Genomic DNA, 14,541 nt, shown 5'->3' with positions numbered 1-14,541 from the left:
TCTCTCTCTCTCTCTCTCTCTCTCTCTCTCTCTCTCTCTCTCTCTTTTGTCTGGATGTTCATTGATATGATAATTACATAATCATAAATGTATTTCTCTTACATTCAGGTTTAAAACATTATACGGATTGTTGCGATAACTATTTACACAGTGACAATTTCTCTGGCGTTAATCTCAAAGATCCCCTGGGTAATAAGAGTCAGGTACACGTGTACTGTGATATAGAGATAAGAGAGGTAGGTAGCCATATATTTTTTCTTTTTTCTTTTAAAGTCACACAAATATAAAGATTGCAAGGACCTCTATGTAAATGGTAATACAGAATCTGGTGTGTATGAGATCTATCCATTTGGTAATAACAGCAAGGTCAGCGTCTTCTGTGACATGATGACAGAGGGTGGAGGGTGGACAGTAAGATCTCTCTCTCTCTCTCCCTTTCTCTCTCTCTTCAGCTCCACCATCAATTATAATTACTCCTTCTTTAACAATTTATTAATCTTTGATTTTAACGCTGATATCAAACCTTTTCGCTGAATGAACATTAAATGGTTGTTCTAGTTTATTTTACAGGAAGATAATGAAATTCCAAAATAAATATTTTTTAATTACAAAGTAGAAAAAAAATATATAATATAGCAAAACTCCTTTAGTACGAACACGGATATTGCGAATTTACGGATGTAGCGTAGTCATCTTGGATCTCCAACTATATAAATTTAATGAATTTCTTATACGGTTATAACGAATTACGGATATAGCGAAGTAATTCCTGTGTCATAGGTTCCTGTGACTTCGTTATAACCGAGTTTTACTGTATTATCAATTTGATAACAAAGATTTTTTTCTACTTTAAATACTAGTAGTTGAAGGGATTAATGTAATACGCAAGTTTTGAGATTATGATGAATTTGAAAGAAATTGGCAGGGAATAGTTGATATACTTTAAATTTTTTTTTACTGTTACTTATTCAAGAAAGTGTGTGCCCCACATCTTTCTCTCTAACATCTCGTTTCTCAATCTTCCTCTCCTTCTCTTTCTCTCTACATAAACGTTGACACTAGCTTTTATTACTTTTTTTGTTGTTGCTTTATTTCAAACTGTCTTGTATATTTATTTACATATACGTCTGTTTTTATATTTGTATAATTTGTGTGAAAGTAAAAATAAACTATCCCCCAAAAAATAATAAATAAATAAAAATAACCTCCTTTTCTTCATAAAAACTCAGGCTTTACAGAAACGTGTCAGTGGTTCGGTGTCATTCGACAGAACGTGGTCCGACTACAAGACGGGATTCGGGCATCCTAGCGGATCCTACTGGATAGGTAAACTATATACAGTTATAGAATGACTACAGAGGACATAGGGTCCAGATGTAGAAACATTCCTCTCCCTCGGGGTACCATTAATTTGCTATTTACATTGTACCCATCTATAACTGTGTAATATTTTATGCTGTTTTAGGGGATGCTAATTCTTCTGATCATTAACAGTTTAAATTAGCATTTAATCTAGCAGTTAAAATGAAATTAATAACAATTTAAGTAAAATACAATATATAACGATTTACCTACTTTGATTTCAAAACATGTACGTTAATTGCCGCATGCACTACACAATTAGAAATTTCTGCATACCTTCATAATCATATGTTGAGTTGTATGACAACTTGAAATAAATATGTTTTGCTTTATGAATTCTTTATATTAATCGACGATAGAATATTTAAGGAAATGACGTTATACATCAACTTACTAAGAGAAGCAACACCTCCCTCTACGTCACCCTGACACTGACCAATGGCACAAAGCTCTATGAATTATACAGCCAGTTCTCTGTTGCTGACGAAACCAACAAATACCGACTTTTTCTTGGCGGACCAGCTACTGGGACCCTGGGTAGGTAAACGGAAATGATAAATGGTAAAAAAAAATGAATGACAATCAAATAGGAGAAAGAGAGAGAGAGATTAATTTCTTGTGACAGATAGACAACTCTTTCTCTGAAATTCAGCTCTATTATTAGGTAATAATAGGGGGCGGGCAGGTAATTCGTGAATATCGATGTTTATATCGATTGATTGATTTTATGTTGTTTAACGTCTCTCTCAAGAATTTTTCATTCATGTGGAGACGCCACCACCTGCCGGTGGAGGGCTACAAATTTTGTCCTTTGCTCGGTACTCAAGGTCTTTGAACTGTGAGGGAACTTTTTCGATAGATGGACTGTAGATGTATGTTGTGTCTATTTATATATTGTTATAGCGAGTGCAGCGAGCTCAATAGACTAACGTGTATGAACAGAGGAAATTCGGATTAAAATCTGTACATTCGTCTGCCAAATTTCTCTGTGCACCATTCCCAGAATTCCTGCAATAACCAATGTCCTTTGCGCGAATAAATCAAAAATAGTAAAACAACTAGATGCTTTATGAGACAGTAATGCCCACACTAAGGTGTTTGTCTCTAAATACACAATCCTACGGGCGGCTTACCAAGGAAAAAGTCAAAATAATTCTATATAATTCAGGCACGTAGCATCGTTTTTGAAAGTGGGGGGGGGGGCAACCTGTGAATTTTTTTTACTTACCTAAAAAATTAACAAGGAAAAAAAATGAAATGGGGGGGGGGGGGGGGGTAGTGGGCACCTTTTTTTCAAGGCAAACTTACTTTCACTTCCAATTTTTTTCCCCATATTTCCTTGCTTTGTATATGCTGTGGTAAAAAGTGGGGGGGGGGGCAACCATCTTTTCAATGGACATTTTCTTATAGCACATGGAGGTCGGTAAGTACAAGTTAAGGTATAGTGGGGGGTAAAATAAACCCCAACGATTAGGTTAAAGTTCAAAAAGGGTCAAAGATCATCGCACGCCACACTAGACGAATATCATATTGTGAAGTTATCTCCCGTTGTCGATGTGACATTCAGTTACTGCCAATACTGGTGCTGATCCAGAAATTTTTTTTCGGGAGTAGAGAGGGGGGTTCACATCTCAGTCAAAAAATTCATGCCTAGAATTTCCTTACAAGCAGGAGAAAAAAACTCATAAACTGAAAACAAATACATGTAAACAAAATAAAAACAATGATTGTGGGGTCGAAGTTTTCTAAGTTAGGGGGAGGATGTTCGAAGTCATTTTTTATTTGCCTCAGTATATAGTCTTGTTTAAATAACAAAGGAAATTCCAGAGAGGGGGGTCTAACCTCTCTACCCACTCTCTATCCCTGAAATAACAATCTATTTTGTGATTCCAATTAAATAGTATATATTTTTTTCCATTTGACTAATTATGTACATATTTTGTTTCCTGTGTTTATTAAGGTCTTCCGTTTCCAACGGAAGACCTTCTACTGATTCTGTTGGTAATTAAGGTCTTCCGTCTTCAGCGGAAGACCTTCTTGTTATTCTTAGGTTTCTTTTTCACTTTTATTATTAAGGTCTTCCGTCTTCAGCGGAAGACCTTCTTGTTATTCTTAGGTTTCTTTTTCACTTTTATTATTATTATTGTTTTTTTTCTTACCGATTTTGTGCACGCGATTTCTCAAAAACGGCTCGATGGATTTCCATGAAACTTTCAGGACTTATATAGCATTACTTGAACCTCATGCTTTTTTTTCCGATTTGATGACGTCACTTCCAGTTTGGAGATATTGTCGATTTTATGATTTTTTAATGGTCATGTTGTCTCCAGACTTTCTCAATAATGGCTAAAAATAGAAACATGAAACTTTTAGGTATGATAGACCAAAGTCTATAGATATGTATAACGTAGTTAATTTTTATCGGAAGTGACGTACGTCGGCGCTCGCTATGGCCCGAAAATAGTCATATCGCGAATTTCAAATTTTTGAACACCTTTTCTACGATATCTTTTTACCTGGAAACATTTTGTTAAAACATATAGAACAAAAGAAGTGTAGAATTCCAAGATCTTTCAAATTATATATTGCAAAAGGGGCTGGCCACTAAAATGAGGGGCCAAGAGGGGCCGAAAGTATTTTCCTTATATCTCAAAAAGTATTGAGAATTTTTAATACGTCAAAGAAGCAAAATTGTTTAAAATGTCAAGCTTTATCTAGTGAAGACGTCAAAATACGTCCGGCGTCGTCACTTCCGGCCAAACCGGAAGTAGTCCGAAAACGCATATTTTTGCCGTTCTTGACAAGTTTTTGGATAACATATGTCTCTGGGAGCATAAAAATTAATTTTCCGTCCGTCGGCGTCACTTCCGGTCAAACCGGAAGTAGCCAAACATGGCTTATTTTGAAAGTTTTGATGCAAAATTGAAATTATTAAGTCACTGGAGACGACTTAGCTCATTGCTTTCTTTTGTTGACGTCCCTTCCGGCACTTTCGGTCCAAACTGGACGGAAGACCTACTCGTTGCTTTGCAACGAGCTTTGCTCTAGTTATTATTATTCTTTTTTTATCTTACCGATTTTGTGCACGCGATCTTTCGAAAACGGCTCGATGGATTTCCAGGAAACTTTCAGGACTTATATAGCATTACTTGAACCTCATGCATTTTTTTCCGATTTGATGACGTCACTTCCAGTTTGGAGATATTGTCGATTTTATGATTTTTTAAGGGTCATGTTGTCTCCAGACTTTCTCAATAATGGCTAAAAATAGAAACATGAAACTTTTAGGTATGATAGACCAAAGTCTATAGATATGTATAACGTAGTTAATTTTTATCGGAAGTGACGTACGTCGGCGCTCGCTATGGCCCGAAAATAGTCATATCGCGAATTTCAAATTTTTGAACACCTTTTCTACGATATCTTTTTACCTGGAAACATTTTGTTAAAACATATAGAACAAAAGAAGTGTAGAATTCCAAGATCTTTCAAATGATATATTGCAAAAGGGGCTGGCCACTAAAATGAGGGGTTATCTTAAAGGTTTTTGATGCAAAATTGAAATTATAAAGTGAGTGGAGACGACTTAGCTCATTGCTTTCTTTTTTTATGTCACTTTTGGCGCTTCCGGTCAAAACTGGACGGAAGACCTACTCGTTGCTTTGCAACGAGCTTTGCTCTAGTTATTATTATTTTTTTTCTTACCGATTTTGTGCACGCGATTTCTCAAAAACGGCTTGATGGATTTCAACGAAACTTTCGGGACTAATGTAACATTACTTGAACTTTATGCATTATTTTTCGATTTGATGACGTCACTTCCGGTTTGGAGATATTGTTGATTTGCGAATTTTGAAGGGTCAGGTTGTCCGCGAACGTTCTCAGAAATGGCTATAGATAGAAACGTGAAATTTTCCGGTATGATAGTCTTAAGTCTGTAGATATGCGAAAATGATTTCGTTTTTTTTGGAAGTGTCGCACGTCGGCGCTGGCTGTGGCCCAAAAATTGTCCTTTCGCGAATTTCAAAATTTTTGACATCTATTCCACGCAATCTTTTTACCTGGAAATATTTTGTTAAAACATATATAACAAAAGAAGTGTAGAATCCCAAGATCTTTCAAATGATATCTCGAAAAAAGGGCTGGCCCTAAAATTAAGGGCCTAGAGGGGTCAAACGTTTTTCCTTTATTACTCAAAAAGCATTGAGAATTTGTAATACATCAAAAAAGCAAAGTTGTTCAAAATGTCAAGCTCAATTTACTGAGGGAGACAAAATACGTCTGGCGTCGTCATTTCCGGCAAAACCGGAAGTAGTCATAAAACACGTTCTTTTTGCCGTTTTATACAAGTTTTTGGGTCACATATCTCTCTGGGAGCATAAAAAGTATTTTTCCGTCCGTCGTTGTCACTTCCGGTCAAACCGGAATTAGCAAAAATGGCTAATTTTTAAGGTTTTGATGCAAAATTGAAATTATAAAGTCACTGGAGACTTCTTATCTCATTGCTTTCTTTAGTTCCGTCACTTCCGGCATTTCCGGTCAGAACCGGATGGAGGACCTACTCGTTGCTTTGCAACGAGCTCAGCTCTAGTGATTATTATTCTTTTTTTTTCTTCTACTTCCTAGACGCCAACTTTGAGGCCTCATATCTTACTCATTTCTCAACAGATTTCGCTCAATTTTTCAGAGGTTATAGATGTTTATAAACTCTATCAGAATGATGACTGAAATTTCAAAAAGTCACTTCCGGTTTTGAGTTATTCCCCTTTAAACAAAAAATCATAAGCTTTCGTTTCCGGATAAAGGCTCAGAGATCACAAAAGCTGGAGCAGAAATTTTACTTGTTTTAGATAACAGAAGGATTGAAGTTGTGCACATCGGTTTTTGTTTTTCGATTTCTGCATTCAAATGGCGCTATATAGGGGTCAAAAATTAGAACGCCTTAAAGAGCGAAAATTTACAGATATTTTCCTTTCTATCTTGAAAACTAAAAATATTTTGTTGAGACATGTAGAATAAAAGTTTGGCATAATTACAAGCGCTTTCATTTGATATCATTAAAAAGGGTCTGGCCCCTAAAATTAGGGATCTAGGACCCTTGAAAGTTTTTGTTTAATATCTCGAAAAGTATTTAGAATTTATAATACGTCAAAAAAGCAAAGTTGTCCAAAATGTCAAGGTTTATTTAATGAGGTTGTCAAAATATGTCCGGGGACGTCACTTCCGGTCAAACCGGAAGTAGTTAAAAATTGCATATTTTTGTTGTTCTTGACAGGTTTTTGGATAGCATATGTCACTGGAAGCTTAAATCTTAATTTTCCGTCCGTCGACGGTACTTCCGGTCAAACGGGAAGTTGCCAAAAATAGCTTGATTTTGCAAAAATGAACATAGATTTGGAGGATTAAACCATTTTTCGACTTCATTACTCTTTTTTTTTCAAATGAAAGTTTCTCTCGGTCAAACAGGACGGAAGACCTACTCGTTGCTTTGCAACGAGCTCGGCTCTAGAATTATGTCTGTCTATTTGTCTGCAGAAATTATAACCTTGCCCATAAGTTTTAAGGGATGGGCTATACAAATGGCTTCCGCATTTTATAGGTTTATTTCTTGTGACAATTAAGACCCTTTATTTGGGTAACATTAATTTTTACCTCTGATCACTTGACCTAGAATACACATTTTTACAAGAAAAATACCCAACTTTAAACTTAGCCTTAATTTTGATCAGTAGGTGCTAGGGCTTTAATGCGTATTCATTGTGAACTGTCAACAAGTATAAATATGTTTGACCTTGACCGTAGAGTTTGAACCACTTAAAAAATTATATAACCTTAGCAATTAACTTTTGAACAGGAAGTACTAGGGATTTCTTATTTCACATGTGCATTCCTTGTGACAAGACTTTTTTCTGATACCAACAATTTGAACCCTTTGACCTTGACTTTTGAGTTTGACATATATTTGAGAAACTTCAACCTTCGCAATAGGCTTCCATACAGGGACATCAGTGTTTCACAAACACATCTTGTCTTCATTATTATTTGGTGGTGTCTCCATATGAGGGAAAAATTCCCGAGAGAGATGTATTCACAACAAACAAACAAATTACTAAAGAAAATATAAAAACATGAATATGTTGGTCATGCATATCTCTGCATGAAAAAAAAAGCTCTTCAAATACTGCAACCATATTGTAACCCTTTCAAAACACTCATTTGAGCTTTTCTGGTTTCCTTATCATATAACGTCTGTCGTGACATGTCGTCCATCTGTTTGCCTGAAATTTTTTTACATTTTTTACTTCTCCAGAACCACTGGTCCAATTTTACCCATACAATTCATATAAAAATATGTACATTTGTATGTCAGACTGTCCTTCTGTCTGAATAAAATTAACCTGGGTCATCACAGTAATATCTACTGAATGGGAAAGGGAGAAGGCATTCATATTAAACTTATGTACTAGTATTTACCTGCGAGAATGGCATGGTTTTTTTTTACATATGACCTAGAAGTTTGACCTACTTGCAAAAAAATTAAATTGCTATAAATTCATCATTTTGTAAGAGAAAAGTTAGGGCATTCATATTATAATGCATGTATATTTTTACCTGTGATAAGATCTTTCCAAATGAATCATGACTTTTACTCTGTGACCTTGACCTTGAAGCCTAACCTACTTTTCAACAATGTTGCATTTGCTTATAACTTTTGATTGAGATGAGATATGACTCTCACATTTGACATGTACATTAATTACTTATAAAAATTCAAGGTGTTTCACATATGTTTTACATAATTTTCAAAATATTTAACTCTCCTAAAAGGCTTCTGAGTAACATTAAGAAGGACTTCAGGAAAGACAGGACTTTTGCACAAAAACGTCATTTTTCCGCCCCCATTTGACCCCCGTGGAAAAAATCAAAATTACGAAAACTTACTGCACATCTACATGACACCACCAACCATCTCCCAAAAGATGATTAGGCTACTGTGTAAAATGTAGGAGAATTTCAGGGAAGACGGGGCTTTTTGCATAAAAACATCATTTTTTGAACCCTATTTGACCCCCCGGGGCAAAATCAAAGTTCCGAAACCTTACTGCACATCTACATGACACCACCAACCATCTCCCAAAAGGTGATTAGGCTGCTGAGTAAAATGTAAGAGGAGTTCAGAGAAAACGGGGCTTTTTGCATAAAAAACATAATTTTTCGACCTACATTTCACCCCCCGGGGCAAAATTAAAATATCGAAACCTTACTGCACATCTACATGACCCCACGAACCATCTCCCAAAAGATGATTAGGCTGTTGAGTAAAATGTAAGAGGAGTTCAGGGAAGACAGGGCTTTTTGCTAAAAAAAGTTATTTTTCGACCCCCATTTGACCCCCTGGGGCAAAATCAAAATTCCGTAACCTTACTGCACATCTACATGACCCGACTAACCATCTCCCAAAAGATGATTAGGCTGCTGAGTAAAATGTAAGAGGAGATCACGGAAGACGGGGCTTTTTGCATAAAAAAACGTCATTTTTCGACCCCCATTTGACCCCCCGGGGCAAAATCTAAATTCTGAAACCTTACTGCACATCTACATGACACCACCAAAGATCTCCTAAAAGATGATTAGGTAACTGTGTAAAATGTAAGAGGATTTCAGGGAAGACGGGAATTTTTGCATAAAAAACGTCATTTTTCGACCCCCATTTGACCCCCCGGGGCAAAATCAAAATTCTGAAACCTTATTGCACATCTACATGACACCACCAATCATCCCCCAAAAGGTGATTAAGCTGCTGAGTAAAATGTAAAAGGAGTTCAGGGAAGACGGGACTTTTTGCATAACAAACCGTCATTTTTCGACCCCCATTTGACCCCCCGGGGCAAAATCAAAATTCTGAAACCTTACTGCACATCTACATGACACCACCAACCATCTCCTAAGAGATGATTAGGCTACTGTGTAAAATGTAAGAGGAGTTCAGGGAAGAAAAGTGTGACAGACGGACGGACGGACGGACATGAGTAACAACAATATACCCGAACTTTCTTAAGAAAGTGCGGGTATAATTAAAGGACATTGTTTCTTACCAAAATCTTAACGAAATGATTTTACCTTACCTTATTCCAAAAAATACCCCCATGCCACAAGACCGGCCTTCACCTTGCCCTTCGGAAATGATACAAATGACGTCACCGGAAACTTACCAATTTTGACGAAGATATGTCGGTTGCTTCCGTGAAACTCGGAAAACATGTTGCGGTGGATAGCGACATGGTGGCTAAAACATAGCAACAGCTTACTTGAAAAGAATGATTTAATGCAATCTCTTTTCTATAAAACTAGCGTTTGCGCCCTCAATCTATTTAAAATTAGATGTTGGATCCGCTCGCATACTCGCTACACCAACATCTAACAACATCCCATAGAGGGTCACGTCAGAGGTCAAAATTTATCAACCAATCAAATTGTCGCTGGCAAAATCATCGGATATTTTGTTGATGTTATCGAAGCGAATAAGTCTAGAGTTGTTCCGAGTTTTACCTCTGACGTTACACCCTATGGGATGTTGTTAGATGTTAGTGTAGCTAGTATGTGAGCGGATCTAACATCTAATTTTAATTAGATTGTTGCGCCCTAAGTCAACATAACTTTTTATCTGACGTCATACTTTCGTCACTTTAGCGGTTCGGGTATTTCCGATTTTGTCGGAAACTTCCGAGAAGTTTGGAATCTCGATCCCGATGCTTGGGAAATGATTTCTTTTTATTGTTTTGTTTTTTTATCTTTTTGCTTTCTTTTTCGAGAATGATATACAGTACATGTGTAGGTTAATGATAGTAAATAAACTGCGCTTGCCCCAACGGTCACACCGTAAAACATATTACTATTTTATTTCAGGAGACAGCATGACAAGCGGCCACGATCTGTCTGGAATGCCATTCACCACCAAGGACAGAGATAACGACAGGTCTATTAATAACTGTGCTGTTCACAATAGAGGAGGCTGGTGGTTCCGCTCCTGTCACCACGCCTTCCTTAACGGTCAGTGGTCTACGGGAGACTGGATCAGACCATGGTCTCCCACAGTAGAGGGGGGGACATCAGTGAAGGGGACCACCATGATGGTCAGACGGAACTAGGTAAACATCATTACATCTTAATATCCTTTTTTTCTTTTTGTATTACTCTGAAAATTTATAAAAGTTTTTTTAAGAGAAAAAAAATGTTATTATAAATTTATCTTTGAAGTATAAATTTATTTTCTAACAGACAAAAGATCATCCATGGATAACGCAAACCCTCACGAGAAGATTTTAAATTAATTTCCATCGCTGAGTTCTTTTTTTTTTAAATATTTAACATCAAGTAATAAACATGTAATCGGATATGTTTTCGGTAAGGAAGGGGATTGAACTCTTCTGTAAAGCGGTACTTGATGTATTCATTAAGGAATTTCCACACTCACAGTTTTATAGGTTCAAAGTACAAAAACTGCATATATTTTCATTCAATATACTTTAAACTTTCCATTTATTGCAAAAAATGTATAGGTCACCATATTATTTAAGATGCAAAACATAAATAAACAGAAGTGTATATCAACATCAAAAAATTGTACATTTTTTGTTAAAATTATTGAGAAAAACATGTAAAAACTGGTTAATATGCATAATTCTGATGCTGAGTGTTCCTAAGTACTTCCTATTTAAAAGATACTTTTGAATTGTGAATATCAGGTAAACTATTTTACAGAAAAGCAAATGCCTGAATGAAGAGACCTTAGAAGGAGTTATTGCCCTTGTAAACATTATTTAAAGATTGAATAATTGATTAAATATAGAAAATATGCATTTTTTGAATTCTTTAACTAAACAACATTTATCATTACACCTATTGTAAAGCATTCTTCCAAGAAATATTTTTCTATAAGGTGTGAATTTAAACTAAATACAGATTTTGCAAAAACCTATGACATCATAGGAGTGTGGAATTACCTTAAAAGATGTACTTTACACGTGTTGTAATAAATTTGAAATTAGAAATATTTTGTTCTTTTTTCCAAACACTGATAAATGGAGATAACTGGACGGAGAATTAGGATAAAGATTACTTTATTGTTTCAGTGGAAGCTGTTTAATGCTACACATACAATACTCTTTGCTGTTATTTCAGCCATTTAATTTCATTTGTAATTCATACTTATATCAATGATCTTTACACGCTGCAATACTACTATACACTTTGTTTATTCCGACACATAAATCTGTTCCCCGTGCATGTCGGATAAGACAAGTTTCATTGTAATAAAGATGTTAAGATGTTTTGTGGTACAATACATCTAAGATTATACCTCTATAAAACATATCCCCATCTTTTTCCATCCATGGAGTATTTTAATGAATGAGCATTTAATTATCCATTAATCTACTTGAAACTGCTTAAATTAAAATTATTGTTTTTTTTAATATCATGTAGAAAATAAGCTAAAATGTTGAAGTGAGGCGTACTGAATATTTCTTTCAACAAATCTAATCATACCATTAATATATTTAGATAGCTTGATTGTTAGGTGTGACAAGAACGCAATGATACTAGATTCCCACTGATACTAGATTATGAGCTTAAAGTAGAAATAATTAACATTTTCTGAAGATCAATATCTTCTATTGCTACAAATAATCATTAAAAAGAAATAGATCTTTCCTTTCTTGAATGCACAATATACGTTGTAGTAGACTTATATCGATAGTCTAACTTTTTGTTTTTTTTTTTTCAAAACACAAATCGGTGTTTAAAGGTTACGTTTTTAATATGCGTTTTAATCTGACGTCACAAACGTTAAAAGCAATATTCGAGATCATTTAAATTTATTGCTATTTGGGTAAGAGTTATTCAAATAAGTTAAAAACATTTTTTTAAAGATGTTATCTTAAATTTGCAGCTGTCTCTGCAAATAAAACTTAGCGAGATAACATTAATCAATATGTTTGGAAATACATTTATAATTATGAGTCATTTTTGATTATGGAATGTAAAGACAATGGTTTATATATATCCAAAAAATTGATAGACTACAGCTTGAAATTTGTTATTAAATCAAAAGAAAAAGTTTTAGGAGCTAATGATTACAATTCAAGATGAGTTTGTGAAACAAAAGGGCTTATGATGAATGTTGTCGTTTGCAGGTCAAACACCAAAGTAAATATTAAAGGTGTTTTGGTACCAAAAAAAGTCCACCTTCGAGAAATAAAAACCACAAAAGCAGCAACAGTTCAATTATGAATGAAGTTGGAGATTTTCAAATGTAGGTCAAACTGGACGAGGTCAAAGAGTCAATAATAATGATGTCCTAAAAAATTTCACAAAGATGCACAAGTAAAAGATAAAAAAACACGGAATCAAACATTCCCAAGTTCTGACTAAGTACTGAAGTTTTTCAAATGAAGGTCAAAGTCAGAGGTCCAAATAAAAGCATACAAAATAAAAAAAAAAGTATATACCGGTATTTGGTATTCCAGAGAATTACGAAGGTTTAACGACAAGAAATAAACCAGTAAAATAGTAATCCCCTAGCAATAATAATTCAGGAAGTACGGTCAAAGTTAACATTTTTTTAAAAAGTGGGTTTAATCTATCAGTTCAAGGTCAAAGTATTACTGAGGAGTATGATATCACTTGATTTAACCGTTTAAAAGTTACGGCTAAGATTAATTTAAAAAATAATGTCTTTAAAAATTTGTCAAACATAAACATCAGTCAAAATGCCAAAAATACATGACCTTAAGAAAAAGTTTTACACGTGGAATGCACCAGAGATATATTGAAGCCATAGCTCATTTGACAAAGGCTTAAATTCCAAAATGAAAGTCACAATAAAAAAAGATAAGACCAAGGATAGGTCCTTTCATATTATATACACCTGTGGAATATGAAATCCATAATCAATTAAAGGCTGTAGTCAGGGCTCATTGATTTCCCCACTTACAAATAAATCAGGGGGAAAAAATCACAAACAGTCGGTTTGACTGCCCGTCACAGCAAACATTATTTCCCATTTTTTTTTTTTTGGATTACGGATAGCAATTGATAAAAAAAAAACACTTTGTGCTAAAATGTTTGTATGTATATGATGAGAGGAGTAAAATGTTTGTACGTATGTTGAGAGGAGTGTCATGGTGGATCTAGATCTCTTTCGAGGGGACAAATATACGGCGTATACTTAAGAAGACTCCATTTAATGATTTAAAACTTCTTACACTATGCTTCATGAAATTATATAAAACGATAATGGTTGCAAATGTTTATTTAAATTACAAGAAAAAGATTTATTATGTAACAGAACACGTTTCTAGCTCCAAAGAAATGACGAATCCTCACAAATAACGGAGCGTTTTAGTCCATCTTCTCCTGTATAGTATGCGTAGTTTCTCTCAGTCACCCAGCTCCACCTACAGTCGTTATGATATGTCAGAAGGAGGCCTTCATCGTTAGGATTCCAGTTCTGATACGTCCCAGGTGTCCAATTATCAAAAATGAGTCTTACATTGTGCAAAAAAGGACAAGAAAAAAAAAGTCATCCTTAAGTTTGAAACACTATCAATTCATTATGATTTGTTGCTTTACATCTTGCCTGCTCTAAAAATTAAAAAAAAAAGAGCACAAGTCATGGGCAAGGTTAAAGTTTTTCACAAGTACAAAAATCTACAAGGTCAAAGTTATTGGTATACAATAAAAGGTATCTTAAAGACCCAGATATCATCCAACTTAGAAAGAGAGCACTTCCACCAAAAGAGGTCGAAAAAGTTAGAAAATGCTTCTACATGAAAGATGGCCTCCTTTTGCGAAAATGGCGACCACCTGACGCTTCCCCAGATGAAGCGTGGCGTGTTGTTTACCAGATAGTTGTACCAGCTGCTTATCGTCAAGATCATGAAACACCTATGGCATGTCATTTAGGTGTCAATAAGACTTTTTTTTTCTTAATTTTATTTTAACTTTCACATTTATATCAAACAAGTACATACATGTATATACACAAGTATGTTCATAAATATATCTTCCTTCCAGTATCTATTATAGATAGCGTAGCAGTATTAAATTTACAAAAGGACATCCACATACACAAGTTCACATTTAATTAAACACATGTGAAAGTTGTTTTAATATAGG

General features: G+C 34.9%; 1 long non-coding RNA gene across 1 annotated transcript; it reads left to right on the top strand.

Annotated features, from left to right (window-relative positions):
- The first annotated feature begins 277 nt into the window (after window positions 1-277).
- Window positions 278-10,337, top strand: LOC134266912 (uncharacterized). The gene is made up of 3 exons (XR_009992065.1): window positions 278-1,326; window positions 1,732-1,899; window positions 10,270-10,337. It is a non-coding gene; the product is annotated as an uncharacterized LOC134266912 (long non-coding RNA).
- Window positions 10,338-14,541: the final 4,204 nt, after the last annotated feature.

This window comes from Saccostrea cucullata, unplaced genomic scaffold (assembly GCF_032062105.1).
Source record: "Saccostrea cucullata isolate Sc308-1 unplaced genomic scaffold, CSIRO_AGI_Scuc_v1 ctg9831, whole genome shotgun sequence".
In the NCBI taxonomy this organism is placed as follows: domain Eukaryota; kingdom Metazoa; phylum Mollusca; class Bivalvia; order Ostreida; family Ostreidae; genus Saccostrea; species Saccostrea cuccullata.
This window is presented reverse-complemented; position numbering and strand designations above follow the sequence as displayed.